This window comes from Lynx rufus, unplaced genomic scaffold, assembly GCF_022079265.1.
Source record: "Lynx rufus isolate CCGP_SWC_20201006 ecotype Redwood Valley unplaced genomic scaffold, mLynRuf1.p SCAF_25, whole genome shotgun sequence".
In the NCBI taxonomy this organism is placed as follows: domain Eukaryota; kingdom Metazoa; phylum Chordata; class Mammalia; order Carnivora; family Felidae; genus Lynx; species Lynx rufus.
The window spans coordinates 19432354-19456495 of record NW_025814840.1 but is presented as its reverse complement, the minus strand read 5'-3'; the positions used below and the strand labels follow the sequence as shown (position 1 = coordinate 19456495).

Below are 24142 nucleotides of genomic sequence, written 5' to 3'. Positions count from 1 at the left end.
CTCAGCGCCTCCGCCCCAGTCCCAGGGCGAGCGCAGCCAGCCGCCCCCCCGACCCCGCCTTTCCCTCCCGTCCGCCCCACCTGGGGCAAAGCCACCCCCGAGGCCCCAGCGCCCCCAGAGAACATCACCAGCCCGAGCCCGCTGCCCTGGCTGGGCCTCGCGCAACGCCGGGGGCCCTGGGGATGAGGGCTCGAGGGAGGGAAGAGGTCCGGGACCCAGGGAGCCCAGGCCTGTGGCGGAGGCCGAGTGTGGGGTCTCGCTGCCCCGCCCTCCCGCCCGCTCCTGGGTTCTTGGATCCACCCACCCACCCACCCCCCACCCTCCAGTCCCCAGGCGCCAGCCCCCGGTCCCGCCCTCCCCGCACCCCCCCACCCCTCCGTGCGTGCGGGTGCAGTGGCAGGAAAGGTGCAAAGCTGGGGCGTGGCTTCCAGCCGGTGCAGTGGGATTTAGCGTGGGGCGGGGAGCGGGGAGCGGCGAGCGGACGCCTTGTGAAGTACCGTGGGGTGTGCGGGCTCGGGGGGCTGGGGGGGGCGGGGCGGGGCGGGGCGGGGCCAGACTAGGCCAGGCCCGACCGCTTTGCCGGCCCGGGAGGGGCTGAGGGAGCAGTGGCCGGGGTGTGTTTGGCCCCAGGAGTCGCGCTCCCCGGGGAGAGAGGGACACACGGAGGGAGGGGGGAGGGGCGGCGGGCGCCAAAGGAGAGGTCAAGGAGGCCAGAGGCAAAAGGCAAAAGGCAAAAGGCAAAAGCAAAAAGCAAAAGCCTACAGCACCCGGTATTCCCAGGCGGTCTCCCATCCAAGTACTAACCAGGCCCGACCCTGCTTAGCTTCCGAGATCAGACGAGATCGGGCGCGTTCAGGGTGGTATGGCCGTAGACGCCGGCGGCAGCCGCTGGGCGCCTCAAGAGCCTGCTCCACGCGTCCCAAGCCCAGCGGGTGCCGCGCTTCACCCATGCACGCGCCTGCCTGCCTGCCTGCCTGCCTGCCTGCCTGCCGCCTGGCCGCCGCCGCCCTCCGCCGCGGGCCCCGGGCGGGTGGCGGAGGCGGCGCAAGAGGACCCTGGCAAGGCGCTGTGGCGCAAGCCCCGGCCTTCACCGATCCCGGGACTCTTGCAGGCTGCTCCCGGCTTGGCCCCACGCCCGCCTCCGCTTCCATCCCGCACCGCACCGCACCACGTCGGGCCGCTCACTGGGAAGAGGGTGGAAGCGAGCGTGGGGCATCCGGCCGGACGTGCCATCTGGGCCCCCCCCCCCCCCGCCCCCCGCCGGGTTCTCAGCGCCTCCGCCCCAGTCCCAGGGCGAGCGCAGCCAGCCGCCCCCCCGACCCCGCCTTTCCCTCCCGTCCGCCCCACCTGGGGCAAAGCCACCCCCGAGGCCCCAGCGCCCCCAGAGAACATCACCAGCCCGAGCCCGCTGCCCTGGCTGGGCCTCGCGCAACGCCGGGGGCCCTGGGGATGAGGGCTCGAGGGAGGGAAGAGGTCCGGGACCCAGGGAGCCCAGGCCTGTGGCGGAGGCCGAGTGTGGGGTCTCGCTGCCCCGCCCTCCCGCCCGCTCCTGGGTTCTTGGATCCACCCACCCACCCACCCCCCACCCTCCAGTCCCCAGGCGCCAGCCCCCGGTCCCGCCCTCCCCGCACCCCCCCACCCCTCCGTGCGTGCGGGTGCAGTGGCAGGAAAGGTGCAAAGCTGGGGCGTGGCTTCCAGCCGGTGCAGTGGGATTTAGCGTGGGGCGGGGAGCGGGGAGCGGCGAGCGGACGCCTTGTGAAGTACCGTGGGGTGTGCGGGCTCGGGGGGCTGGGGGGGGCGGGGCGGGGCGGGGCGGGGCCAGACTAGGCCAGGCCCGACCGCTTTGCCGGCCCGGGAGGGGCTGAGGGAGCAGTGGCCGGGGTGTGTTTGGCCCCAGGAGTCGCGCTCCCCGGGGAGAGAGGGACACACGGAGGGAGGGGGGAGGGGCGGCGGGCGCCAAAGGAGAGGTCAAGGAGGCCAGAGGCAAAAGGCAAAAGGAGGCAAAAGCAAAAAGGGTATTCCCAGGCGGTCTCCCATCCAAGTACTAACCAGGCCCGACCCTGCTTAGCTTCCGAGATCAGACGAGATCGGGCGCGTTCAGGGTGGTATGGCCGTAGACGCCGGCGGCAGCCGCTGGGCGCCTCAAGAGCCTGCTCCACGCGTCCCAAGCCCAGCGGGTGCCGCGCTTCACCCATGCACGCGCCTGCCTGCCTGCCTGCCTGCCTGCCTGCCTGCCGCCTGGCCGCCGCCGCCCTCCGCCGCGGGCCCCGGGCGGGTGGCGGAGGCGGCGCAAGAGGACCCTGGCAAGGCGCTGTGGCGCAAGCCCCGGCCTTCACCGATCCCGGGACTCTTGCAGGCTGCTCCCGGCTTGGCCCCACGCCCGCCTCCGCTTCCATCCCGCACCGCACCGCACCACGTCGGGCCGCTCACTGGGAAGAGGGTGGAAGCGAGCGTGGGGCATCCGGCCGGACGTGCCATCTGGGCCCCCCCCCCCCCGCCCCCCGCCGGGTTCTCAGCGCCTCCGCCCCAGTCCCAGGGCGAGCGCAGCCAGCCGCCCCCCCGACCCCGCCTTTCCCTCCCGTCCGCCCCACCTGGGGCAAAGCCACCCCCGAGGCCCCAGCGCCCCCAGAGAACATCACCAGCCCGAGCCCGCTGCCCTGGCTGGGCCTCGCGCAACGCCGGGGGCCCTGGGGATGAGGGCTCGAGGGAGGGAAGAGGTCCGGGACCCAGGGAGCCCAGGCCTGTGGCGGAGGCCGAGTGTGGGGTCTCGCTGCCCCGCCCTCCCGCCCGCTCCTGGGTTCTTGGATCCACCCACCCACCCACCCCCCACCCTCCAGTCCCCAGGCGCCAGCCCCCGGTCCCGCCCTCCCCGCACCCCCCCACCCCTCCGTGCGTGCGGGTGCAGTGGCAGGAAAGGTGCAAAGCTGGGGCGTGGCTTCCAGCCGGTGCAGTGGGATTTAGCGTGGGGCGGGGAGCGGGGAGCGGCGAGCGGACGCCTTGTGAAGTACCGTGGGGTGTGCGGGCTCGGGGGGCTGGGGGGGGCGGGGCGGGGCGGGGCGGGGCCAGACTAGGCCAGGCCCGACCGCTTTGCCGGCCCGGGAGGGGCTGAGGGAGCAGTGGCCGGGGTGTGTTTGGCCCCAGGAGTCGCGCTCCCCGGGGAGAGAGGGACACACGGAGGGAGGGGGGAGGGGCGGCGGGCGCCAAAGGAGAGGTCAAGGAGGCCAGAGGCAAAAGGCAAAAGGCAAAAGGCAAAAGCAAAAAGCAAAAGCCTACAGCACCCGGTATTCCCAGGCGGTCTCCCATCCAAGTACTAACCAGGCCCGACCCTGCTTAGCTTCCGAGATCAGACGAGATCGGGCGCGTTCAGGGTGGTATGGCCGTAGACGCCGGCGGCAGCCGCTGGGCGCCTCAAGAGCCTGCTCCACGCGTCCCAAGCCCAGCGGGTGCCGCGCTTCACCCATGCACGCGCCTGCCTGCCTGCCTGCCTGCCTGCCTGCCTGCCGCCTGGCCGCCGCCGCCCTCCGCCGCGGGCCCCGGGCGGGTGGCGGAGGCGGCGCAAGAGGACCCTGGCAAGGCGCTGTGGCGCAAGCCCCGGCCTTCACCGATCCCGGGACTCTTGCAGGCTGCTCCCGGCTTGGCCCCACGCCCGCCTCCGCTTCCATCCCGCACCGCACCGCACCACGTCGGGCCGCTCACTGGGAAGAGGGTGGAAGCGAGCGTGGGGCATCCGGCCGGACGTGCCATCTGGGCCCCCCCCCCCCCGCCCCCCGCCGGGTTCTCAGCGCCTCCGCCCCAGTCCCAGGGCGAGCGCAGCCAGCCGCCCCCCCGACCCCGCCTTTCCCTCCCGTCCGCCCCACCTGGGGCAAAGCCACCCCCGAGGCCCCAGCGCCCCCAGAGAACATCACCAGCCCGAGCCCGCTGCCCTGGCTGGGCCTCGCGCAACGCCGGGGGCCCTGGGGATGAGGGCTCGAGGGAGGGAAGAGGTCCGGGACCCAGGGAGCCCAGGCCTGTGGCGGAGGCCGAGTGTGGGGTCTCGCTGCCCCGCCCTCCCGCCCGCTCCTGGGTTCTTGGATCCACCCACCCACCCACCCCCCACCCTCCAGTCCCCAGGCGCCAGCCCCCGGTCCCGCCCTCCCCGCACCCCCCCACCCCTCCGTGCGTGCGGGTGCAGTGGCAGGAAAGGTGCAAAGCTGGGGCGTGGCTTCCAGCCGGTGCAGTGGGATTTAGCGTGGGGCGGGGAGCGGGGAGCGGCGAGCGGACGCCTTGTGAAGTACCGTGGGGTGTGCGGGCTCGGGGGGCTGGGGGGGCGGGGCGGGGCGGGGCGGGGCGGGGCCAGACTAGGCCAGGCCCGACCGCTTTGCCGGCCCGGGAGGGGCTGAGGGAGCAGTGGCCGGGGTGTGTTTGGCCCCAGGAGTCGCGCTCCCCGGGGAGAGAGGGACACACGGAGGGAGGGGGGAGGGGCGGCGGGCGCCAAAGGAGAGGTCAAGGAGGCCAGAGGCAAAAGGCAAAAGGCAAAAGGCAAAAGCAAAAAGCAAAAGCCTACAGCACCCGGTATTCCCAGGCGGTCTCCCATCCAAGTACTAACCAGGCCCGACCCTGCTTAGCTTCCGAGATCAGACGAGATCGGGCGCGTTCAGGGTGGTATGGCCGTAGACGCCGGCGGCAGCCGCTGGGCGCCTCAAGAGCCTGCTCCACGCGTCCCAAGCCCAGCGGGTGCCGCGCTTCACCCATGCACGCGCCTGCCTGCCTGCCTGCCTGCCTGCCTGCCTGCCGCCTGGCCGCCGCCGCCCTCCGCCGCGGGCCCCGGGCGGGTGGCGGAGGCGGCGCAAGAGGACCCTGGCAAGGCGCTGTGGCGCAAGCCCCGGCCTTCACCGATCCCGGGACTCTTGCAGGCTGCTCCCGGCTTGGCCCCACGCCCGCCTCCGCTTCCATCCCGCACCGCACCGCACCACGTCGGGCCGCTCACTGGGAAGAGGGTGGAAGCGAGCGTGGGGCATCCGGCCGGACGTGCCATCTGGGCCCCCCCCCCCCCGCCCCCCGCCGGGTTCTCAGCGCCTCCGCCCCAGTCCCAGGGCGAGCGCAGCCAGCCGCCCCCCCGACCCCGCCTTTCCCTCCCGTCCGCCCCACCTGGGGCAAAGCCACCCCCGAGGCCCCAGCGCCCCCAGAGAACATCACCAGCCCGAGCCCGCTGCCCTGGCTGGGCCTCGCGCAACGCCGGGGGCCCTGGGGATGAGGGCTCGAGGGAGGGAAGAGGTCCGGGACCCAGGGAGCCCAGGCCTGTGGCGGAGGCCGAGTGTGGGGTCTCGCTGCCCCGCCCTCCCGCCCGCTCCTGGGTTCTTGGATCCACCCACCCACCCACCCCCCACCCTCCAGTCCCCAGGCGCCAGCCCCCGGTCCCGCCCTCCCCGCACCCCCCCACCCCTCCGTGCGTGCGGGTGCAGTGGCAGGAAAGGTGCAAAGCTGGGGCGTGGCTTCCAGCCGGTGCAGTGGGATTTAGCGTGGGGCGGGGAGCGGGGAGCGGCGAGCGGACGCCTTGTGAAGTACCGTGGGGTGTGCGGGCTCGGGGGGCTGGGGGGGGCGGGGCGGGGCGGGGCGGGGCCAGACTAGGCCAGGCCCGACCGCTTTGCCGGCCCGGGAGGGGCTGAGGGAGCAGTGGCCGGGGTGTGTTTGGCCCCAGGAGTCGCGCTCCCCGGGGAGAGAGGGACACACGGAGGGAGGGGGGAGGGGCGGCGGGCGCCAAAGGAGAGGTCAAGGAGGCCAGAGGCAAAAGGCAAAAGGCAAAAGGCAAAAGCAAAAAGCAAAAGCCTACAGCACCCGGTATTCCCAGGCGGTCTCCCATCCAAGTACTAACCAGGCCCGACCCTGCTTAGCTTCCGAGATCAGACGAGATCGGGCGCGTTCAGGGTGGTATGGCCGTAGACGCCGGCGGCAGCCGCTGGGCGCCTCAAGAGCCTGCTCCACGCGTCCCAAGCCCAGCGGGTGCCGCGCTTCACCCATGCACGCGCCTGCCTGCCTGCCTGCCTGCCTGCCTGCCTGCCGCCTGGCCGCCGCCGCCCTCCGCCGCGGGCCCCGGGCGGGTGGCGGAGGCGGCGCAAGAGGACCCTGGCAAGGCGCTGTGGCGCAAGCCCCGGCCTTCACCGATCCCGGGACTCTTGCAGGCTGCTCCCGGCTTGGCCCCACGCCCGCCTCCGCTTCCATCCCGCACCGCACCGCACCACGTCGGGCCGCTCACTGGGAAGAGGGTGGAAGCGAGCGTGGGGCATCCGGCCGGACGTGCCATCTGGGCCCCCCCCCCCCCGCCCCCCGCCGGGTTCTCAGCGCCTCCGCCCCAGTCCCAGGGCGAGCGCAGCCAGCCGCCCCCCCGACCCCGCCTTTCCCTCCCGTCCGCCCCACCTGGGGCAAAGCCACCCCCGAGGCCCCAGCGCCCCCAGAGAACATCACCAGCCCGAGCCCGCTGCCCTGGCTGGGCCTCGCGCAACGCCGGGGGCCCTGGGGATGAGGGCTCGAGGGAGGGAAGAGGTCCGGGACCCAGGGAGCCCAGGCCTGTGGCGGAGGCCGAGTGTGGGGTCTCGCTGCCCCGCCCTCCCGCCCGCTCCTGGGTTCTTGGATCCACCCACCCACCCACCCCCCACCCTCCAGTCCCCAGGCGCCAGCCCCCGGTCCCGCCCTCCCCGCACCCCCCCACCCCTCCGTGCGTGCGGGTGCAGTGGCAGGAAAGGTGCAAAGCTGGGGCGTGGCTTCCAGCCGGTGCAGTGGGATTTAGCGTGGGGCGGGGAGCGGGGAGCGGCGAGCGGACGCCTTGTGAAGTAGGACGCCTTGTGAAGTACCGTGGGGTGTGCGGGCTCGGGGGGCTGGGGGGGCGGGGCGGGGCGGGGCGGGGCCAGACTAGGCCAGGCCCGACCGCTTTGCCGGCCCGGGAGGGGCTGAGGGAGCAGTGGCCGGGGTGTGTTTGGCCCCAGGAGTCGCGCTCCCCGGGGAGAGAGGGACACACGGAGGGAGGGGGGAGGGGCGGCGGGCGCCAAAGGAGAGGTCAAGGAGGCCAGAGGCAAAAGGCAAAAGGCAAAAGGCAAAAGCAAAAAGCAAAAGCCTACAGCACCCGGTATTCCCAGGCGGTCTCCCATCCAAGTACTAACCAGGCCCGACCCTGCTTAGCTTCCGAGATCAGACGAGATCGGGCGCGTTCAGGGTGGTATGGCCGTAGACGCCGGCGGCAGCCGCTGGGCGCCTCAAGAGCCTGCTCCACGCGTCCCAAGCCCAGCGGGTGCCGCGCTTCACCCATGCACGCGCCTGCCTGCCTGCCTGCCTGCCTGCCTGCCTGCCGCCTGGCCGCCTCCGCCCTCCGCCGCGGGCCCCGGGCGGGTGGCGGAGGCGGCGCAAGAGGACCCTGGCAAGGCGCTGTGGCGCAAGCCCCGGCCTTCACCGATCCCGGGACTCTTGCAGGCTGCTCCCGGCTTGGCCCCACGCCCGCCTCCGCTTCCATCCCGCACCGCACCGCACCACGTCGGGCCGCTCACTGGGAAGAGGGTGGAAGCGAGCGTGGGGCATCCGGCCGGACGTGCCATCTGGGCCCCCCCCCCCCCCGCCCCCCGCCGGGTTCTCAGCGCCTCCGCCCCAGTCCCAGGGCGAGCGCAGCCAGCCGCCCCCCCGACCCCGCCTTTCCCTCCCGTCCGCCCCACCTGGGGCAAAGCCACCCCCGAGGCCCCAGCGCCCCCAGAGAACATCACCAGCCCGAGCCCGCTGCCCTGGCTGGGCCTCGCGCAACGCCGGGGGCCCTGGGGATGAGGGCTCGAGGGAGGGAAGAGGTCCGGGACCCAGGGAGCCCAGGCCTGTGGCGGAGGCCGAGTGTGGGGTCTCGCTGCCCCGCCCTCCCGCCCGCTCCTGGGTTCTTGGATCCACCCACCCACCCACCCCCCACCCTCCAGTCCCCAGGCGCCAGCCCCCGGTCCCGCCCTCCCCGCACCCCCCCACCCCTCCGTGCGTGCGGGTGCAGTGGCAGGAAAGGTGCAAAGCTGGGGCGTGGCTTCCAGCCGGTGCAGTGGGATTTAGCGTGGGGCGGGGAGCGGGGAGCGGCGAGCGGACGCCTTGTGAAGTACCGTGGGGTGTGCGGGCTCGGGGGGCTGGGGGGGGCGGGGCGGGGCGGGGCGGGGCCAGACTAGGCCAGGCCCGACCGCTTTGCCGGCCCGGGAGGGGCTGAGGGAGCAGTGGCCGGGGTGTGTTTGGCCCCAGGAGTCGCGCTCCCCGGGGAGAGAGGGACACACGGAGGGAGGGGGGAGGGGCGGCGGGCGCCAAAGGAGAGGTCAAGGAGGCCAGAGGCAAAAGGCAAAAGGCAAAAGGCAAAAGCAAAAAGCAAAAGCCTACAGCACCCGGTATTCCCAGGCGGTCTCCCATCCAAGTACTAACCAGGCCCGACCCTGCTTAGCTTCCGAGATCAGACGAGATCGGGCGCGTTCAGGGTGGTATGGCCGTAGACGCCGGCGGCAGCCGCTGGGCGCCTCAAGAGCCTGCTCCACGCGTCCCAAGCCCAGCGGGTGCCGCGCTTCACCCATGCACGCGCCTGCCTGCCTGCCTGCCTGCCTGCCTGCCTGCCGCCTGGCCGCCGCCGCCCTCCGCCGCGGGCCCCGGGCGGGTGGCGGAGGCGGCGCAAGAGGACCCTGGCAAGGCGCTGTGGCGCAAGCCCCGGCCTTCACCGATCCCGGGACTCTTGCAGGCTGCTCCCGGCTTGGCCCCACGCCCGCCTCCGCTTCCATCCCGCACCGCACCGCACCACGTCGGGCCGCTCACTGGGAAGAGGGTGGAAGCGAGCGTGGGGCATCCGGCCGGACGTGCCATCTGGGCCCCCCCCCCCCCGCCCCCCGCCGGGTTCTCAGCGCCTCCGCCCCAGTCCCAGGGCGAGCGCAGCCAGCCGCCCCCCCGACCCCGCCTTTCCCTCCCGTCCGCCCCACCTGGGGCAAAGCCACCCCCGAGGCCCCAGCGCCCCCAGAGAACATCACCAGCCCGAGCCCGCTGCCCTGGCTGGGCCTCGCGCAACGCCGGGGGCCCTGGGGATGAGGGCTCGAGGGAGGGAAGAGGTCCGGGACCCAGGGAGCCCAGGCCTGTGGCGGAGGCCGAGTGTGGGGTCTCGCTGCCCCGCCCTCCCGCCCGCTCCTGGGTTCTTGGATCCACCCACCCACCCACCCCCCACCCTCCAGTCCCCAGGCGCCAGCCCCCGGTCCCGCCCTCCCCGCACCCCCCCACCCCTCCGTGCGTGCGGGTGCAGTGGCAGGAAAGGTGCAAAGCTGGGGCGTGGCTTCCAGCCGGTGCAGTGGGATTTAGCGTGGGGCGGGGAGCGGGGAGCGGCGAGCGGACGCCTTGTGAAGTACCGTGGGGTGTGCGGGCTCGGGGGGCTGGGGGGGGCGGGGCGGGGCGGGGCGGGGCCAGACTAGGCCAGGCCCGACCGCTTTGCCGGCCCGGGAGGGGCTGAGGGAGCAGTGGCCGGGGTGTGTTTGGCCCCAGGAGTCGCGCTCCCCGGGGAGAGAGGGACACACGGAGGGAGGGGGGAGGGGCGGCGGGCGCCAAAGGAGAGGTCAAGGAGGCCAGAGGCAAAAGGCAAAAGGCAAAAGGCAAAAGCAAAAAGCAAAAGCCTACAGCACCCGGTATTCCCAGGCGGTCTCCCATCCAAGTACTAACCAGGCCCGACCCTGCTTAGCTTCCGAGATCAGACGAGATCGGGCGCGTTCAGGGTGGTATGGCCGTAGACGCCGGCGGCAGCCGCTGGGCGCCTCAAGAGCCTGCTCCACGCGTCCCAAGCCCAGCGGGTGCCGCGCTTCACCCATGCACGCGCCTGCCTGCCTGCCTGCCTGCCTGCCTGCCTGCCGCCTGGCCGCCGCCGCCCTCCGCCGCGGGCCCCGGGCGGGTGGCGGAGGCGGCGCAAGAGGACCCTGGCAAGGCGCTGTGGCGCAAGCCCCGGCCTTCACCGATCCCGGGACTCTTGCAGGCTGCTCCCGGCTTGGCCCCACGCCCGCCTCCGCTTCCATCCCGCACCGCACCGCACCACGTCGGGCCGCTCACTGGGAAGAGGGTGGAAGCGAGCGTGGGGCATCCGGCCGGACGTGCCATCTGGGCCCCCCCCCCCCCGCCCCCCGCCGGGTTCTCAGCGCCTCCGCCCCAGTCCCAGGGCGAGCGCAGCCAGCCGCCCCCCCGACCCCGCCTTTCCCTCCCGTCCGCCCCACCTGGGGCAAAGCCACCCCCGAGGCCCCAGCGCCCCCAGAGAACATCACCAGCCCGAGCCCGCTGCCCTGGCTGGGCCTCGCGCAACGCCGGGGGCCCTGGGGATGAGGGCTCGAGGGAGGGAAGAGGTCCGGGACCCAGGGAGCCCAGGCCTGTGGCGGAGGCCGAGTGTGGGGTCTCGCTGCCCCGCCCTCCCGCCCGCTCCTGGGTTCTTGGATCCACCCACCCACCCACCCCCCACCCTCCAGTCCCCAGGCGCCAGCCCCCGGTCCCGCCCTCCCCGCACCCCCCCACCCCTCCGTGCGTGCGGGTGCAGTGGCAGGAAAGGTGCAAAGCTGGGGCGTGGCTTCCAGCCGGTGCAGTGGGATTTAGCGTGGGGCGGGGAGCGGGGAGCGGCGAGCGGACGCCTTGTGAAGTACCGTGGGGTGTGCGGGCTCGGGGGGCTGGGGGGGGCGGGGCGGGGCGGGGCGGGGCCAGACTAGGCCAGGCCCGACCGCTTTGCCGGCCCGGGAGGGGCTGAGGGAGCAGTGGCCGGGGTGTGTTTGGCCCCAGGAGTCGCGCTCCCCGGGGAGAGAGGGACACACGGAGGGAGGGGGGAGGGGCGGCGGGCGCCAAAGGAGAGGTCAAGGAGGCCAGAGGCAAAAGGCAAAAGGCAAAAGGCAAAAGCAAAAAGCAAAAGCCTACAGCACCCGGTATTCCCAGGCGGTCTCCCATCCAAGTACTAACCAGGCCCGACCCTGCTTAGCTTCCGAGATCAGACGAGATCGGGCGCGTTCAGGGTGGTATGGCCGTAGACGCCGGCGGCAGCCGCTGGGCGCCTCAAGAGCCTGCTCCACGCGTCCCAAGCCCAGCGGGTGCCGCGCTTCACCCATGCACGCGCCTGCCTGCCTGCCTGCCTGCCTGCCTGCCTGCCGCCTGGCCGCCGCCGCCCTCCGCCGCGGGCCCCGGGCGGGTGGCGGAGGCGGCGCAAGAGGACCCTGGCAAGGCGCTGTGGCGCAAGCCCCGGCCTTCACCGATCCCGGGACTCTTGCAGGCTGCTCCCGGCTTGGCCCCACGCCCGCCTCCGCTTCCATCCCGCACCGCACCGCACCACGTCGGGCCGCTCACTGGGAAGAGGGTGGAAGCGAGCGTGGGGCATCCGGCCGGACGTGCCATCTGGGCCCCCCCCCCCCCGCCCCCCGCCGGGTTCTCAGCGCCTCCGCCCCAGTCCCAGGGCGAGCGCAGCCAGCCGCCCCCCCGACCCCGCCTTTCCCTCCCGTCCGCCCCACCTGGGGCAAAGCCACCCCCGAGGCCCCAGCGCCCCCAGAGAACATCACCAGCCCGAGCCCGCTGCCCTGGCTGGGCCTCGCGCAACGCCGGGGGCCCTGGGGATGAGGGCTCGAGGGAGGGAAGAGGTCCGGGACCCAGGGAGCCCAGGCCTGTGGCGGAGGCCGAGTGTGGGGTCTCGCTGCCCCGCCCTCCCGCCCGCTCCTGGGTTCTTGGATCCACCCACCCACCCACCCCCCACCCTCCAGTCCCCAGGCGCCAGCCCCCGGTCCCGCCCTCCCCGCACCCCCCCACCCCTCCGTGCGTGCGGGTGCAGTGGCAGGAAAGGTGCAAAGCTGGGGCGTGGCTTCCAGCCGGTGCAGTGGGATTTAGCGTGGGGCGGGGAGCGGGGAGCGGCGAGCGGACGCCTTGTGAAGTACCGTGGGGTGTGCGGGCTCGGGGGGCTGGGGGGGGCGGGGCGGGGCGGGGCGGGGCCAGACTAGGCCAGGCCCGACCGCTTTGCCGGCCCGGGAGGGGCTGAGGGAGCAGTGGCCGGGGTGTGTTTGGCCCCAGGAGTCGCGCTCCCCGGGGAGAGAGGGACACACGGAGGGAGGGGGGAGGGGCGGCGGGCGCCAAAGGAGAGGTCAAGGAGGCCAGAGGCAAAAGGCAAAAGGCAAAAGGCAAAAGCAAAAAGCAAAAGCCTACAGCACCCGGTATTCCCAGGCGGTCTCCCATCCAAGTACTAACCAGGCCCGACCCTGCTTAGCTTCCGAGATCAGACGAGATCGGGCGCGTTCAGGGTGGTATGGCCGTAGACGCCGGCGGCAGCCGCTGGGCGCCTCAAGAGCCTGCTCCACGCGTCCCAAGCCCAGCGGGTGCCGCGCTTCACCCATGCACGCGCCTGCCTGCCTGCCTGCCTGCCTGCCTGCCTGCCGCCTGGCCGCCGCCGCCCTCCGCCGCGGGCCCCGGGCGGGTGGCGGAGGCGGCGCAAGAGGACCCTGGCAAGGCGCTGTGGCGCAAGCCCCGGCCTTCACCGATCCCGGGACTCTTGCAGGCTGCTCCCGGCTTGGCCCCACGCCCGCCTCCGCTTCCATCCCGCACCGCACCGCACCACGTCGGGCCGCTCACTGGGAAGAGGGTGGAAGCGAGCGTGGGGCATCCGGCCGGACGTGCCATCTGGGCCCCCCCCCCCCCGCCCCCCGCCGGGTTCTCAGCGCCTCCGCCCCAGTCCCAGGGCGAGCGCAGCCAGCCGCCCCCCCGACCCCGCCTTTCCCTCCCGTCCGCCCCACCTGGGGCAAAGCCACCCCCGAGGCCCCAGCGCCCCCAGAGAACATCACCAGCCCGAGCCCGCTGCCCTGGCTGGGCCTCGCGCAACGCCGGGGGCCCTGGGGATGAGGGCTCGAGGGAGGGAAGAGGTCCGGGACCCAGGGAGCCCAGGCCTGTGGCGGAGGCCGAGTGTGGGGTCTCGCTGCCCCGCCCTCCCGCCCGCTCCTGGGTTCTTGGATCCACCCACCCACCCACCCCCCACCCTCCAGTCCCCAGGCGCCAGCCCCCGGTCCCGCCCTCCCCGCACCCCCCCACCCCTCCGTGCGTGCGGGTGCAGTGGCAGGAAAGGTGCAAAGCTGGGGCGTGGCTTCCAGCCGGTGCAGTGGGATTTAGCGTGGGGCGGGGAGCGGGGAGCGGCGAGCGGACGCCTTGTGAAGTACCGTGGGGTGTGCGGGCTCGGGGGGCTGGGGGGGGCGGGGCGGGGCGGGGCGGGGCCAGACTAGGCCAGGCCCGACCGCTTTGCCGGCCCGGGAGGGGCTGAGGGAGCAGTGGCCGGGGTGTGTTTGGCCCCAGGAGTCGCGCTCCCCGGGGAGAGAGGGACACACGGAGGGAGGGGGGAGGGGCGGCGGGCGCCAAAGGAGAGGTCAAGGAGGCCAGAGGCAAAAGGCAAAAGGCAAAAGGCAAAAGCAAAAAGCAAAAGCCTACAGCACCCGGTATTCCCAGGCGGTCTCCCATCCAAGTACTAACCAGGCCCGACCCTGCTTAGCTTCCGAGATCAGACGAGATCGGGCGCGTTCAGGGTGGTATGGCCGTAGACGCCGGCGGCAGCCGCTGGGCGCCTCAAGAGCCTGCTCCACGCGTCCCAAGCCCAGCGGGTGCCGCGCTTCACCCATGCACGCGCCTGCCTGCCTGCCTGCCTGCCTGCCTGCCTGCCGCCTGGCCGCCGCCGCCCTCCGCCGCGGGCCCCGGGCGGGTGGCGGAGGCGGCGCAAGAGGACCCTGGCAAGGCGCTGTGGCGCAAGCCCCGGCCTTCACCGATCCCGGGACTCTTGCAGGCTGCTCCCGGCTTGGCCCCACGCCCGCCTCCGCTTCCATCCCGCACCGCACCGCACCACGTCGGGCCGCTCACTGGGAAGAGGGTGGAAGCGAGCGTGGGGCATCCGGCCGGACGTGCCATCTGGGCCCCCCCCCCCCCGCCCCCCGCCGGGTTCTCAGCGCCTCCGCCCCAGTCCCAGGGCGAGCGCAGCCAGCCGCCCCCCCGACCCCGCCTTTCCCTCCCGTCCGCCCCACCTGGGGCAAAGCCACCCCCGAGGCCCCAGCGCCCCCAGAGAACATCACCAGCCCGAGCCCGCTGCCCTGGCTGGGCCTCGCGCAACGCCGGGGGCCCTGGGGATGAGGGCTCGAGGGAGGGAAGAGGTCCGGGACCCAGGGAGCCCAGGCCTGTGGCGGAGGCCGAGTGTGGGGTCTCGCTGCCCCGCCCTCCCGCCCGCTCCTGGGTTCTTGGATCCACCCACCCACCCACCCCCCACCCTCCAGTCCCCAGGCGCCAGCCCCCGGTCCCGCCCTCCCCGCACCCCCCCACCCCTCCGTGCGTGCGGGTGCAGTGGCAGGAAAGGTGCAAAGCTGGGGCGTGGCTTCCAGCCGGTGCAGTGGGATTTAGCGTGGGGCGGGGAGCGGGGAGCGGCGAGCGGACGCCTTGTGAAGTACCGTGGGGTGTGCGGGCTCGGGGGGCTGGGGGGGCGGGGCGGGGCGGGGCGGGGCGGGGCCAGACTAGGCCAGGCCCGACCGCTTTGCCGGCCCGGGAGGGGCTGAGGGAGCAGTGGCCGGGGTGTGTTTGGCCCCAGGAGTCGCGCTCCCCGGGGAGAGAGGGACACACGGAGGGAGGGGGGAGGGGCGGCGGGCGCCAAAGGAGAGGTCAAGGAGGCCAGAGGCAAAAGGCAAAAGGCAAAAGGCAAAAGCAAAAAGCAAAAGCCTACAGCACCCGGTATTCCCAGGCGGTCTCCCATCCAAGTACTAACCAGGCCCGACCCTGCTTAGCTTCCGAGATCAGACGAGATCGGGCGCGTTCAGGGTGGTATGGCCGTAGACGCCGGCGGCAGCCGCTGGGCGCCTCAAGAGCCTGCTCCACGCGTCCCAAGCCCAGCGGGTGCCGCGCTTCACCCATGCACGCGCCTGCCTGCCTGCCTGCCTGCCTGCCTGCCTGCCGCCTGGCCGCCGCCGCCCTCCGCCGCGGGCCCCGGGCGGGTGGCGGAGGCGGCGCAAGAGGACCCTGGCAAGGCGCTGTGGCGCAAGCCCCGGCCTTCACCGATCCCGGGACTCTTGCAGGCTGCTCCCGGCTTGGCCCCACGCCCGCCTCCGCTTCCATCCCGCACCGCACCGCACCACGTCGGGCCGCTCACTGGGAAGAGGGTGGAAGCGAGCGTGGGGCATCCGGCCGGACGTGCCGGGCCCCCCCCCCCCCGCCCCCCGCCGGGTTCTCAGCGCCTCCGCCCCAGTCCCAGGGCGAGCGCAGCCAGCCGCCCCCCCGACCCCGCCTTTCCCTCCCGTCCGCCCCACCTGGGGCAAAGCCACCCCCGAGGCCCCAGCGCCCCCAGAGAACATCACCAGCCCGAGCCCGCTGCCCTGGCTGGGCCTCGCGCAACGCCGGGGGCCCTGGGGATGAGGGCTCGAGGGAGGGAAGAGGTCCGGGACCCAGGGAGCCCAGGCCTGTGGCGGAGGCCGAGTGTGGGGTCTCGCTGCCCCGCCCTCCCGCCCGCTCCTGGGTTCTTGGATCCACCCACCCACCCACCCCCCACCCTCCAGTCCCCAGGCGCCAGCCCCCGGTCCCGCCCTCCCCGCACCCCCCCACCCCTCCGTGCGTGCGGGTGCAGTGGCAGGAAAGGTGCAAAGCTGGGGCGTGGCTTCCAGCCGGTGCAGTGGGATTTAGCGTGGGGCGGGGGAGCGGGGAGCGGCGAGCGGAACGCCTTGTGAAGTACCGTGGGGTGTGCGGGCTCGGGGGGCTGGGGGGGGCGGGGCGGGGCGGGGCGGGGCCAGACTAGGCCAGGCCCGACCGCTTTGCCGGCCCGGGAGGGGCTGAGGGAGCAGTGGCCGGGGGTGTGTTTGGCCCCAGGAGTCGCGCTCCCCGGGAGAGAGGGACACACGGAGGGAGGGGGGAGGGGCGGCGGGCGCCAAAGGAGAGGTCAAGGAGGCCAGAGGCAAAAGGCAAAAGGCAAAAGGCAAAAGCAAAAAGCAAAAGCCTACAGCACCCGGTATTCCCAGGCGGTCTCCCATCCAAGTACTAAACCAGGCCCGACCCTGCTTAGCTTCCGAGATCAGACGAGATCGGGCGCGTTCAGGGTGGTATGGCCGTAGACGCCGGCGGCAGCCGCTGGGCGCCTCAAGAGCCTGCTCCACGCGTCCCCAAGCCCAGCGGGTGCCGCGGCTTCACCCATGCACGCGCCTGCCTGCCTGCCTGCCTGCCTGCCTGCCTGCCGCCTGGCCGCCGCCGCCCTCCGCCGCGGGCCCCGGGCGGGTGGCGGAGGCGGCGCAAGAGGACCTGGCAAGGCGCTGTGGCGCAAGCCCCGGCCTTCACCGATCCCGGGACTCTTGCAGGCTGCTCCCGGCTTGGCCCCACGCCCGCCTCCGCTTCCATCCCGCACCGCACCGCACCACGTCGGGCCGCTCACTGGGAAGAGGGTGGAAGCGAGCGTGGGGCATCCGGCCGGACGTGCCATCTGGGCCCCCCCCCCCCCGCCCCCCGCCGGGTTCTCAGCGCCTCCGCCCCAGTCCCAGGGCGAGCGCAGCCAGCCGCCCCCCCGACCCCGCCTTTCCCTCCCGTCCGCCCCACCTGGGGCAAAGCCACCCCCGAGGCCCCAGCGCCCCCAGAGAACATCACCAGCCCGAGCCCGCTGCCCTGGCTGGGCCTCGCGCAACGCCGGGGGCCCTGGGGATGAGGGCTCGAGGGAGGGAAGAGGTCCGGGACCCAGGGAGCCCAGGCCTGTGGCGGAGGCCGAGTGTGGGGTCTCGCTGCCCCGCCCTCCCGCCCGCTCCTGGGTTCTTGGATCCACCCACCCACCCACCCCCCACCCTCCAGTCCCCAGGCGCCAGCCCCCGGTCCCGCCCTCCCCGCACCCCCCCACCCCTCCGTGCGTGCGGGTGCAGTGGCAGGAAAGGTGCAAAGCTGGGGCGTGGCTTCCAGCCGGTGCAGTGGGATTTAGCGTGGGGCGGGGAGCGGGGAGCGGCGAGCGGACGCCTTGTGAAGTACCGTGGGGTGTGCGGGCTCGGGGGGCTGGGGGGGGCGGGGCGGGGCGGGGCGGGGCCAGACTAGGCCAGGCCCGACCGCTTTGCCGGCCCGGGAGGGGCTGAGGGAGCAGTGGCCGGGGTGTGTTTGGCCCCAGGAGTCGCGCTCCCCGGGGAGAGAGGGACACACGGAGGGAGGGGGGAGGGGCGGCGGGCGCCAAAGGAGAGGTCAAGGAGGCCAGAGGCAAAAGGCAAAAGGCAAAAGGCAAAAGCAAAAAGCAAAAGCCTACAGCACCCGGTATTCCCAGGCGGTCTCCCATCCAAGTACTAACCAGGCCCGACCCTGCTTAGCTTCCGAGATCAGACGAGATCGGGCGCGTTCAGGGTGGTATGGCCGTAGACGCCGGCGGCAGCCGCTGGGCGCCTCAAGAGCCTGCTCCACGCGTCCCAAGCCCAGCGGGTGCCGCGCTTCACCCATGCACGCGCCTGCCTGCCTGCCTGCCTGCCTGCCTGCCTGCCGCCTGGCCGCCGCCGCCCTCCGCCGCGGGCCCCGGGCGGGTGGCGGAGGCGGCGCAAGAGGACCCTGGCAAGGCGCTGTGGCGCAAGCCCCGGCCTTCACCGATCCCGGGACTCTTGCAGGCTGCTCCCGGCTTGGCCCCACGCCCGCCTCCGCTTCCATCCCGCACCGCACCGCACCACGTCGGGCCGCTCACTGGGAAGAGGGTGGAAGCGAGCGTGGGGCATCCGGCCGGACGTGCCATCTGGGCCCCCCCCCCCCCCGCCCCCCGCCGGGTTCTCAGCGCCTCCGCCCCAGTCCCAGGGCGAGCGCAGCCAGCCGCCCCCCCGACCCCGCCTTTCCCTCCCGTCCGCCCCACCTGGGGCAAAGCCACCCCCGAGGCCCCAGCGCCCCCAGAGAACATCACCAGCCCGAGCCCGCTGCCCTGGCTGGGCCTCGCGCAACGCCGGGGGCCCTGGGGATGAGGGCTCGAGGGAGGGAAGAGGTCCGGGACCCAGGGAGCCCAGGCCTGTGGCGGAGGCCGAGTGTGGGGTCTCGCTGCCCCGCCCTCCCGCCCGCTCCTGGGTTCTTGGATCCACCCACCCACCCACCCCCCACCCTCCAGTCCCCAGGCGCCAGCCCCCGGTCCCGCCCTCCCCGCACCCCCCCACCCCTCCGTGCGTGCGGGTGCAGTGGCAGGAAAGGTGCAAAGCTGGGGCGTGGCTTCCAGCCGGTGCAGTGGGATTTAGCGTGGGGCGGGGAGCGGGGAGCGGCGAGCGGACGCCTTGTGAAGTACCGTGGGGTGTGCGGGCTCGGGGGGCTGGGGGGGGCGGGGCGGGGCGGGGCGGGGCCAGACTAGGCCAGGCCCGACCGCTTTGCCGGCCCGGGAGGGGCTGAGGGAGCAGTGGCCGGGGTGTGTTTGGCCCCAGGAGTCGCGCTCCCCGGGGAGAGAGGGACACACGGAGGGAGGGGGGAGGGGCGGCGGGCGCCAAAGGAGAGGTCAAGGAGGCCAGAGGCAAAAGGCAAAAGGCAAAAGGCAAAAGCAAAAAGCAAAAGCCTACAGCACCCGGTATTCCCAGGCGGTCTCCCATCCAAGTACTAACCAGGCCCGACCCTGCTTAGCTTCCGAGATCAGACGAGATCGGGCGCGTTCAGGGTGGTATGGCCGTAGACGCCGGCGGCAGCCGCTGGGCGCCTCAAGAGCCTGCTCCACGCGTCCCAAGCCCAGCGGGTGCCGCGCTTCACCCATGCACGCGCCTGCCTGCCTGCCTGCCTGCCTGCCTGCCTGCCGCCTGGCCGCCGCCGCCCTCCGCCGCGGGCCCCGGGCGGGTGGCGGAGGCGGCGCAAGAGGACCCTGGCAAGGCGCTGTGGCGCAAGCCCCGGCCTTCACCGATCCCGGGACTCTTGCAGGCTGCTCCCGGCTTGGCCCCACGCCCGCCTCCGCTTCCATCCCGCACCGCACCGCACCACGTCGGGCCGCTCACTGGGAAGAGGGTGGAAGCGAGCGTGGGGCATCCGGCCGGACGTGCCATCTGGGCCCCCCCCCCCCCCGCCCCCCGCCGGGTTCTCAGCGCCTCCGCCCCAGTCCCAGGGCGAGCGCAGCCAGCCGCCCCCCCGACCCCGCCTTTCCCTCCCGTCCGCCCCACCTGGGGCAAAGCCACCCCCGAGGCCCCAGCGCCCCCAGAGAACATCACCAGCCCGAGCCCGCTGCCCTGGCTGGGCCTCGCGCAACGCCGGGGGCCCTGGGGATGAGGGCTCGAGGGAGGGAAGAGGTCCGGGACCCAGGGAGCCCAGGCCTGTGGCGGAGGCCGAGTGTGGGGTCTCGCTGCCCCGCCCTCCCGCCCGCTCCTGGGTTCTTGGATCCACCCAACCACCCACCCCCCACCCTCCAGTCCCCAGGCGCCAGCCCCCGGTCCCGCCCTCCCCGCACCCCCCCACCCCTCCGTGCGTGCGGGTGCAGTGGCAGGAAAGGTGCAAAGCTGGGGCGTGGCTTCCAGCCGGTGCAGTGGGATTTAGCGTGGGGCGGGGAGCGGGGAGCGGCGAGCGGACGCCTTGTGAAGTACCGTGGGGTGTGCGGGCTCGGGGGGCTGGGGGGGGCGGGGCGGGGCGGGGCGGGGCGGGGCCAGACTAGGCCAGGCCCGACCGCTTTGCCGGCCCGGGAGGGGCTGAGGGAGCAGTGGCCGGGGTGTGTTTGGCCCCAGGAGTCGCGCTCCCCGGGGAGAGAGGGACACACGGAGGGAGGGGGGAGGGGCGGCGGGCGCCAAAGGAGAGGTCAAGGAGGCCAGAGGCAAAAGGCAAAAGGCAAAAGGCAAAAGCAAAAAGCAAAAGCCTACAGCACCCGGTATTCCCAGGCGGTCTCCCATCCAAGTACTAACCAGGCCCGACCCTGCTTAGCTTCCGAGATCAGACGAGATCGGGCGCGTTCAGGGTGGTATGGCCGTAGACGCCGGCGGCAGCCGCTGGGCGCCTCAAGAGCCTGCTCCACGCGTCCCAAGCCCAGCGGGTGCCGCGCTTCACCCATGCACGCGCCTGCCTGCCTGCCTGCCTGCCTGCCTGCCGCCTGGCCGCCGCCGCCCTCCGCCGCGGGCCCCGGGCGGGTGGCGGAGGCGGCGCAAGAGGACCCTGGCAAGGCGCTGTGGCGCAAGCCCCGGCCTTCACCGATCCCGGGACTCTTGCAGGCTGCTCCCGGCTTGGCCCCACGCCCGCCTCCGCTTCCATCCCGCACCGCACCGCACCACGTCGGGCCGCTCACTGGGAAGAGGGTGGAAGCGAGCGTGGGGCATCCGGCCGGACGTGCCATCTGGGCCCCCCCCCCCCCCGCCCCCCGCCGGGTTCTCAGCGCCTCCGCCCCAGTCCCAGGGCGAGCGCAGCCAGCCGCCCCCCCGACCCCGCCTTTCCCTCCCGTCCGCCCCACCTGGGGCAAAGCCACCCCCGAGGCCCCAGCGCCCCCAGAGAACATCACCAGCCCGAGCCCGCTGCCCTGGCTGGGCCTCGCGCAACGCCGGGGGCCCTGGGGATGAGGGCTCGAGGGAGGGAAGAGGTCCGGGACCCAGGGAGCCCAGGCCTGTGGCGGAGGCCGAGTGTGGGGTCTCGCTGCCCCGCCCTCCCGCCCGCTCCTGGGTTCTTGGATCCACCCACCCACCCACCCCCCACCCTCCAGTCCCCAGGCGCCAGCCCCCGGTCCCGCCCTCCCCGCACCCCCCCACCCCTCCGTGCGTGCGGGTGCAGTGGCAGGAAAGGTGCAAAGCTGGGGCGTGGCTTCCAGCCGGTGCAGTGGGATTTAGCGTGGGGCGGGGAGCGGGGAGCGGCGAGCGGACGCCTTGTGAAGTACCGTGGGGTGTGCGGGCTCGGGGGGCTGGGGGGGGCGGGGCGGGGCGGGGCGGGGCCAGACTAGGCCAGGCCCGACCGCTTTGCCGGCCCGGGAGGGGCTGAGGGAGCAGTGGCCGGGGTGTGTTTGGCCCCAGGAGTCGCGCTCCCCGGGGAGAGAGGGACACACGGAGGGAGGGGGGAGGGGCGGCGGGCGCCAAAGGAGAGGTCAAGGAGGCCAGAGGCAAAAGGCAAAAGGCAAAAGGCAAAAGCAAAAAGCAAAAGCCTACAGCACCCGGTATTCCCAGGCGGTCTCCCATCCAAGTACTAACCAGGCCCGACCCTGCTTAGCTTCCGAGATCAGACGAGATCGGGCGCGTTCAGGGTGGTATGGCCGTAGACGCCGGCGGCAGCCGCTGGGCGCCTCAAGAGCCTGCTCCACGCGTCCCAAGCCCAGCGGGTGCCGCGCTTCACCCATGCACGCGCCTGCCTGCCTGCCTGCCTGCCTGCCTGCCTGCCGCCTGGCCGCCGCCGCCCTCCGCCGCGGGCCCCGGGCGGGTGGCGGAGGCGGCGCAAGAGGACCCTGGCAAGGCGCTGTGGCGCAAGCCCCGGCCTTCACCGATCCCGGGACTCTTGCAGGCTGCTCCCGGCTTGGCCCCACGCCCGCCTCCGCTTCCATCCCGCACCGCACCGCACCACGTCGGGCCGCTCACTGGGAAGAGGGTGGAAGCGAGCGTGGGGCATCCGGCCGGACGTGCCATCTGGGCCCCCCCCCCCCCGCCCCCCGCCGGGTTCTCAGCGCCTCCGCCCCAGTCCCAGGGCGAGCGCAGCCAGCCGCCCCCCCGACCCCGCCTTTCCCTCCCGTCCGCCCCACCTGGGGCAAAGCCACCCCCGAGGCCCCAGCGCCCCCAGAGAACATCACCAGCCCGAGCCCGCTGCCCTGGCTGGGCCTCGCGCAACGCCGGGGGCCCTGGGGATGAGGGCTCGAGGGAGGGAAGAGGTCCGGGACCCAGGGAGCCCAGGCCTGTGGCGGAGGCCGAGTGTGGGGTCTCGCTGCCCCGCCCTCCCGCCCGCTCCTGGGTTCTTGGATCCACCCACCCACCCACCCCCCACCCTCCAGTCCCCAGGCGCCAGCCCCCGGTCCCGCCCTCCCCGCACCCCCCCACCCCTCCGTGCGTGCGGGTGCAGTGGCAGGAAAGGTGCAAAGCTGGGGCGTGGCTTCCAGCCGGTGCAGTGGGATTTAGCGTGGGGCGGGGAGCGGGGAGCGGCGAGCGGACGCCTTGTGAAGTACCGTGGGGTGTGCGGGCTCGGGGGGCTGGGGGGGGCGGGGCGGGGCGGGGCGGGGCCAGACTAGGCCAGGCCCGACCGCTTTGCCGGCCCGGGAGGGGCTGAGGGAGCAGTGGCCGGGGTGTGTTTGGCCCCAGGAGTCGCGCTCCCCGGGGAGAGAGGGACACACGGAGGGAGGGGGGAGGGGCGGCGGGCGCCAAAGGAGAGGTCAAGGAGGCCAGAGGCAAAAGGCAAAAGGCAAAAGGCAAAAGCAAAAAGCAAAAGCCTACAGCACCCGGTATTCCCAGGCGGTCTCCCATCCAAGTACTAACCAGGCCCGACCCTGCTTAGCTTCCGAGATCAGACGAGATCGGGCGCGTTCAGGGTGGTATGGCCGTAGACGCCGGCGGCAGCCGCTGGGCGCCTCAAGAGCCTGCTCCACGCGTCCCAAGCCCAGCGGGTGCCGCGCTTCACCCATGCACGCGCCTGCCTGCCTGCCTGCCTGCCTGCCTGCCTGCCGCCTGGCCGCCGCCGCCCTCCGCCGCGGGCCCCGGGCGGGTGGCGGAGGCGGCGCAAGAGGACCCTGGCAAGGCGCTGTGGCGCAAGCCCCGGCCTTCACCGATCCCGGGACTCTTGCAGGCTGCTCCCGGCTTGGCCCCACGCCCGCCTCCGCTTCCATCCCGCACCGCACCGCACCACGTCGGGCCGCTCACTGGGAAGAGGGTGGAAGCGAGCGTGGGGCATCCGGCCGGACGTGCCATCTGGGCCCCCCCCCCCCCGCCCCCCGCCGGGTTCTCAGCGCCTCCGCCCCAGTCCCAGGGCGAGCGCAGCCAGCCGCCCCCCCGACCCCGCCTTTCCCTCCCGTCCGCCCCACCTGGGGCAAAGCCACCCCCGAGGCCCCAGCGCCCCCAGAGAACATCACCAGCCCGAGCCCGCTGCCCTGGCTGGGCCTCGCGCAACGCCGGGGGCCCTGGGGATGAGGGCTCGAGGGAGGGAAGAGGTCCGGGACCCAGGGAGCCCAGGCCTGTGGCGGAGGCCGAGTGTGGGGTCTCGCTGCCCCGCCCTCCCGCCCGCTCCTGGGTTCTTGGATCCACCCACCCACCCACCCCCCACCCTCCAGTCCCCAGGCGCCAGCCCCCGGTCCCGCCCTCCCCGCACCCCCCCACCCCTCCGTGCGTGCGGGTGCAGTGGCAGGAAAGGTGCAAAGCTGGGGCGTGGCTTCCAGCCGGTGCAGTGGGATTTAGCGTGGGGCGGGGAGCGGGGAGCGGCGAGCGGACGCCTTGTGAAGTACCGTGGGGTGTGCGGGCTCGGGGGGCTGGGGGGGGCGGGGCGGGGCGGGGCGGGGCCAGACTAGGCCAGGCCCGACCGCTTTGCCGGCCCGGGAGGGGCTGAGGGAGCAGTGGCCGGGGTGTGTTTGGCCCCAGGAGTCGCGCTCCCCGGGGAGAGAGGGACACACGGAGGGAGGGGGGAGGGGCGGCGGGCGCCAAAGGAGAGGTCAAGGAGGCCAGAGGCAAAAGGCAAAAGGCAAAAGGCAAAAGCAAAAAGCAAAAGCCTACAGCACCCGGTATTCCCAGGCGGTCTCCCATCCAAGTACTAACCAGGCCCGACCCTGCTTAGCTTCCGAGATCAGACGAGATCGGGCGCGTTCAGGGTGGTATGGCCGTAGACGCCGGCGGCAGCCGCTGGGCGCCTCAAGAGCCTGCTCCACGCGTCCCAAGCCCAGCGGGTGCCGCGCTTCACCCATGCACGCGCCTGCCTGCCTGCCTGCCTGCCTGCCTGCCTGCCGCCTGGCCGCCGCCGCCCTCCGCCGCGGGCCCCGGGCGGGTGGCGGAGGCGGCGCAAGAGGACCCTGGCAAGGCGCTGTGGCGCAAGCCCCGGCCTTCACCGATCCCGGGACTCTTGCAGGCTGCTCCCGGCTTGGCCCCACGCCCGCCTCCGCTTCCATCCCGCACCGCACCGCACCACGTCGGGCCGCTCACTGGGAAGAGGGTGGAAGCGAGCGTGGGGCATCCGGCCGGACGTGCCATCTGGGCCCCCCCCCCCCCCGCCCCCCGCCGGGTTCTCAGCGCCTCCGCCCCAGTCCCAGGGCGAGCGCAGCCAGCCGCCCCCCCGACCCCGCCTTTCCCTCCCGTCCGCCCCA

The 24142-nt window shown here is 73.8% G+C and overlaps 18 non-coding genes and 1 pseudogene across 18 annotated transcripts; all 19 read right to left on the bottom strand.

Annotated features, from left to right (window-relative positions):
* Window positions 1-755: 755 nt before the first annotated feature.
* On the bottom strand, window positions 756-874 carry LOC124518816 (5S ribosomal RNA). The gene has a single exon (XR_006963839.1). It is a non-coding gene; the product is annotated as a 5S ribosomal RNA (ribosomal RNA).
* A 1124-nt stretch (window positions 875-1998) lies between these two features.
* LOC124518895 (uncharacterized) lies at window positions 1999-2119 on the bottom strand (annotated as a pseudogene).
* A 1147-nt stretch (window positions 2120-3266) lies between these two features.
* On the bottom strand, window positions 3267-3385 carry LOC124518815 (5S ribosomal RNA). Its single transcript, XR_006963838.1, has one exon. It is a non-coding gene; the product is annotated as a 5S ribosomal RNA (ribosomal RNA).
* Window positions 3386-4536: 1151 nt separating this feature from the next.
* LOC124518814 (5S ribosomal RNA) lies at window positions 4537-4655 on the bottom strand. The gene has a single exon (XR_006963837.1). It is a non-coding gene; the product is annotated as a 5S ribosomal RNA (ribosomal RNA).
* A 1147-nt stretch (window positions 4656-5802) lies between these two features.
* LOC124518813 (5S ribosomal RNA) lies at window positions 5803-5921 on the bottom strand. The gene has a single exon (XR_006963836.1). It is a non-coding gene; the product is annotated as a 5S ribosomal RNA (ribosomal RNA).
* A 1163-nt stretch (window positions 5922-7084) lies between these two features.
* On the bottom strand, window positions 7085-7203 carry LOC124518812 (5S ribosomal RNA). The gene has a single exon (XR_006963835.1). It is a non-coding gene; the product is annotated as a 5S ribosomal RNA (ribosomal RNA).
* A 1148-nt stretch (window positions 7204-8351) lies between these two features.
* Window positions 8352-8470, bottom strand: LOC124518811 (5S ribosomal RNA). Its single transcript, XR_006963834.1, has one exon. It is a non-coding gene; the product is annotated as a 5S ribosomal RNA (ribosomal RNA).
* A 1147-nt stretch (window positions 8471-9617) lies between these two features.
* LOC124518810 (5S ribosomal RNA) lies at window positions 9618-9736 on the bottom strand. The gene has a single exon (XR_006963833.1). It is a non-coding gene; the product is annotated as a 5S ribosomal RNA (ribosomal RNA).
* Window positions 9737-10883: 1147 nt separating this feature from the next.
* Window positions 10884-11002, bottom strand: LOC124518809 (5S ribosomal RNA). Its single transcript, XR_006963832.1, has one exon. It is a non-coding gene; the product is annotated as a 5S ribosomal RNA (ribosomal RNA).
* Window positions 11003-12149: 1147 nt separating this feature from the next.
* On the bottom strand, window positions 12150-12268 carry LOC124518808 (5S ribosomal RNA). Its single transcript, XR_006963831.1, has one exon. It is a non-coding gene; the product is annotated as a 5S ribosomal RNA (ribosomal RNA).
* Window positions 12269-13415: 1147 nt separating this feature from the next.
* LOC124518805 (5S ribosomal RNA) lies at window positions 13416-13534 on the bottom strand. Its single transcript, XR_006963829.1, has one exon. It is a non-coding gene; the product is annotated as a 5S ribosomal RNA (ribosomal RNA).
* A 1151-nt stretch (window positions 13535-14685) lies between these two features.
* LOC124518804 (5S ribosomal RNA) lies at window positions 14686-14804 on the bottom strand. The gene has a single exon (XR_006963828.1). It is a non-coding gene; the product is annotated as a 5S ribosomal RNA (ribosomal RNA).
* Window positions 14805-15949: 1145 nt separating this feature from the next.
* Window positions 15950-16069, bottom strand: LOC124518883 (5S ribosomal RNA). Its single transcript, XR_006963904.1, has one exon. It is a non-coding gene; the product is annotated as a 5S ribosomal RNA (ribosomal RNA).
* A 1148-nt stretch (window positions 16070-17217) lies between these two features.
* Window positions 17218-17336, bottom strand: LOC124518803 (5S ribosomal RNA). Its single transcript, XR_006963827.1, has one exon. It is a non-coding gene; the product is annotated as a 5S ribosomal RNA (ribosomal RNA).
* Window positions 17337-18484: 1148 nt separating this feature from the next.
* LOC124518802 (5S ribosomal RNA) lies at window positions 18485-18603 on the bottom strand. The gene has a single exon (XR_006963826.1). It is a non-coding gene; the product is annotated as a 5S ribosomal RNA (ribosomal RNA).
* Window positions 18604-19756: 1153 nt separating this feature from the next.
* Window positions 19757-19875, bottom strand: LOC124518801 (5S ribosomal RNA). The gene has a single exon (XR_006963825.1). It is a non-coding gene; the product is annotated as a 5S ribosomal RNA (ribosomal RNA).
* A 1144-nt stretch (window positions 19876-21019) lies between these two features.
* On the bottom strand, window positions 21020-21138 carry LOC124518800 (5S ribosomal RNA). Its single transcript, XR_006963824.1, has one exon. It is a non-coding gene; the product is annotated as a 5S ribosomal RNA (ribosomal RNA).
* A 1147-nt stretch (window positions 21139-22285) lies between these two features.
* Window positions 22286-22404, bottom strand: LOC124518799 (5S ribosomal RNA). Its single transcript, XR_006963823.1, has one exon. It is a non-coding gene; the product is annotated as a 5S ribosomal RNA (ribosomal RNA).
* A 1147-nt stretch (window positions 22405-23551) lies between these two features.
* Window positions 23552-23670, bottom strand: LOC124518798 (5S ribosomal RNA). Its single transcript, XR_006963822.1, has one exon. It is a non-coding gene; the product is annotated as a 5S ribosomal RNA (ribosomal RNA).
* Between the last annotated feature and the right edge of the window lie 472 nt (window positions 23671-24142).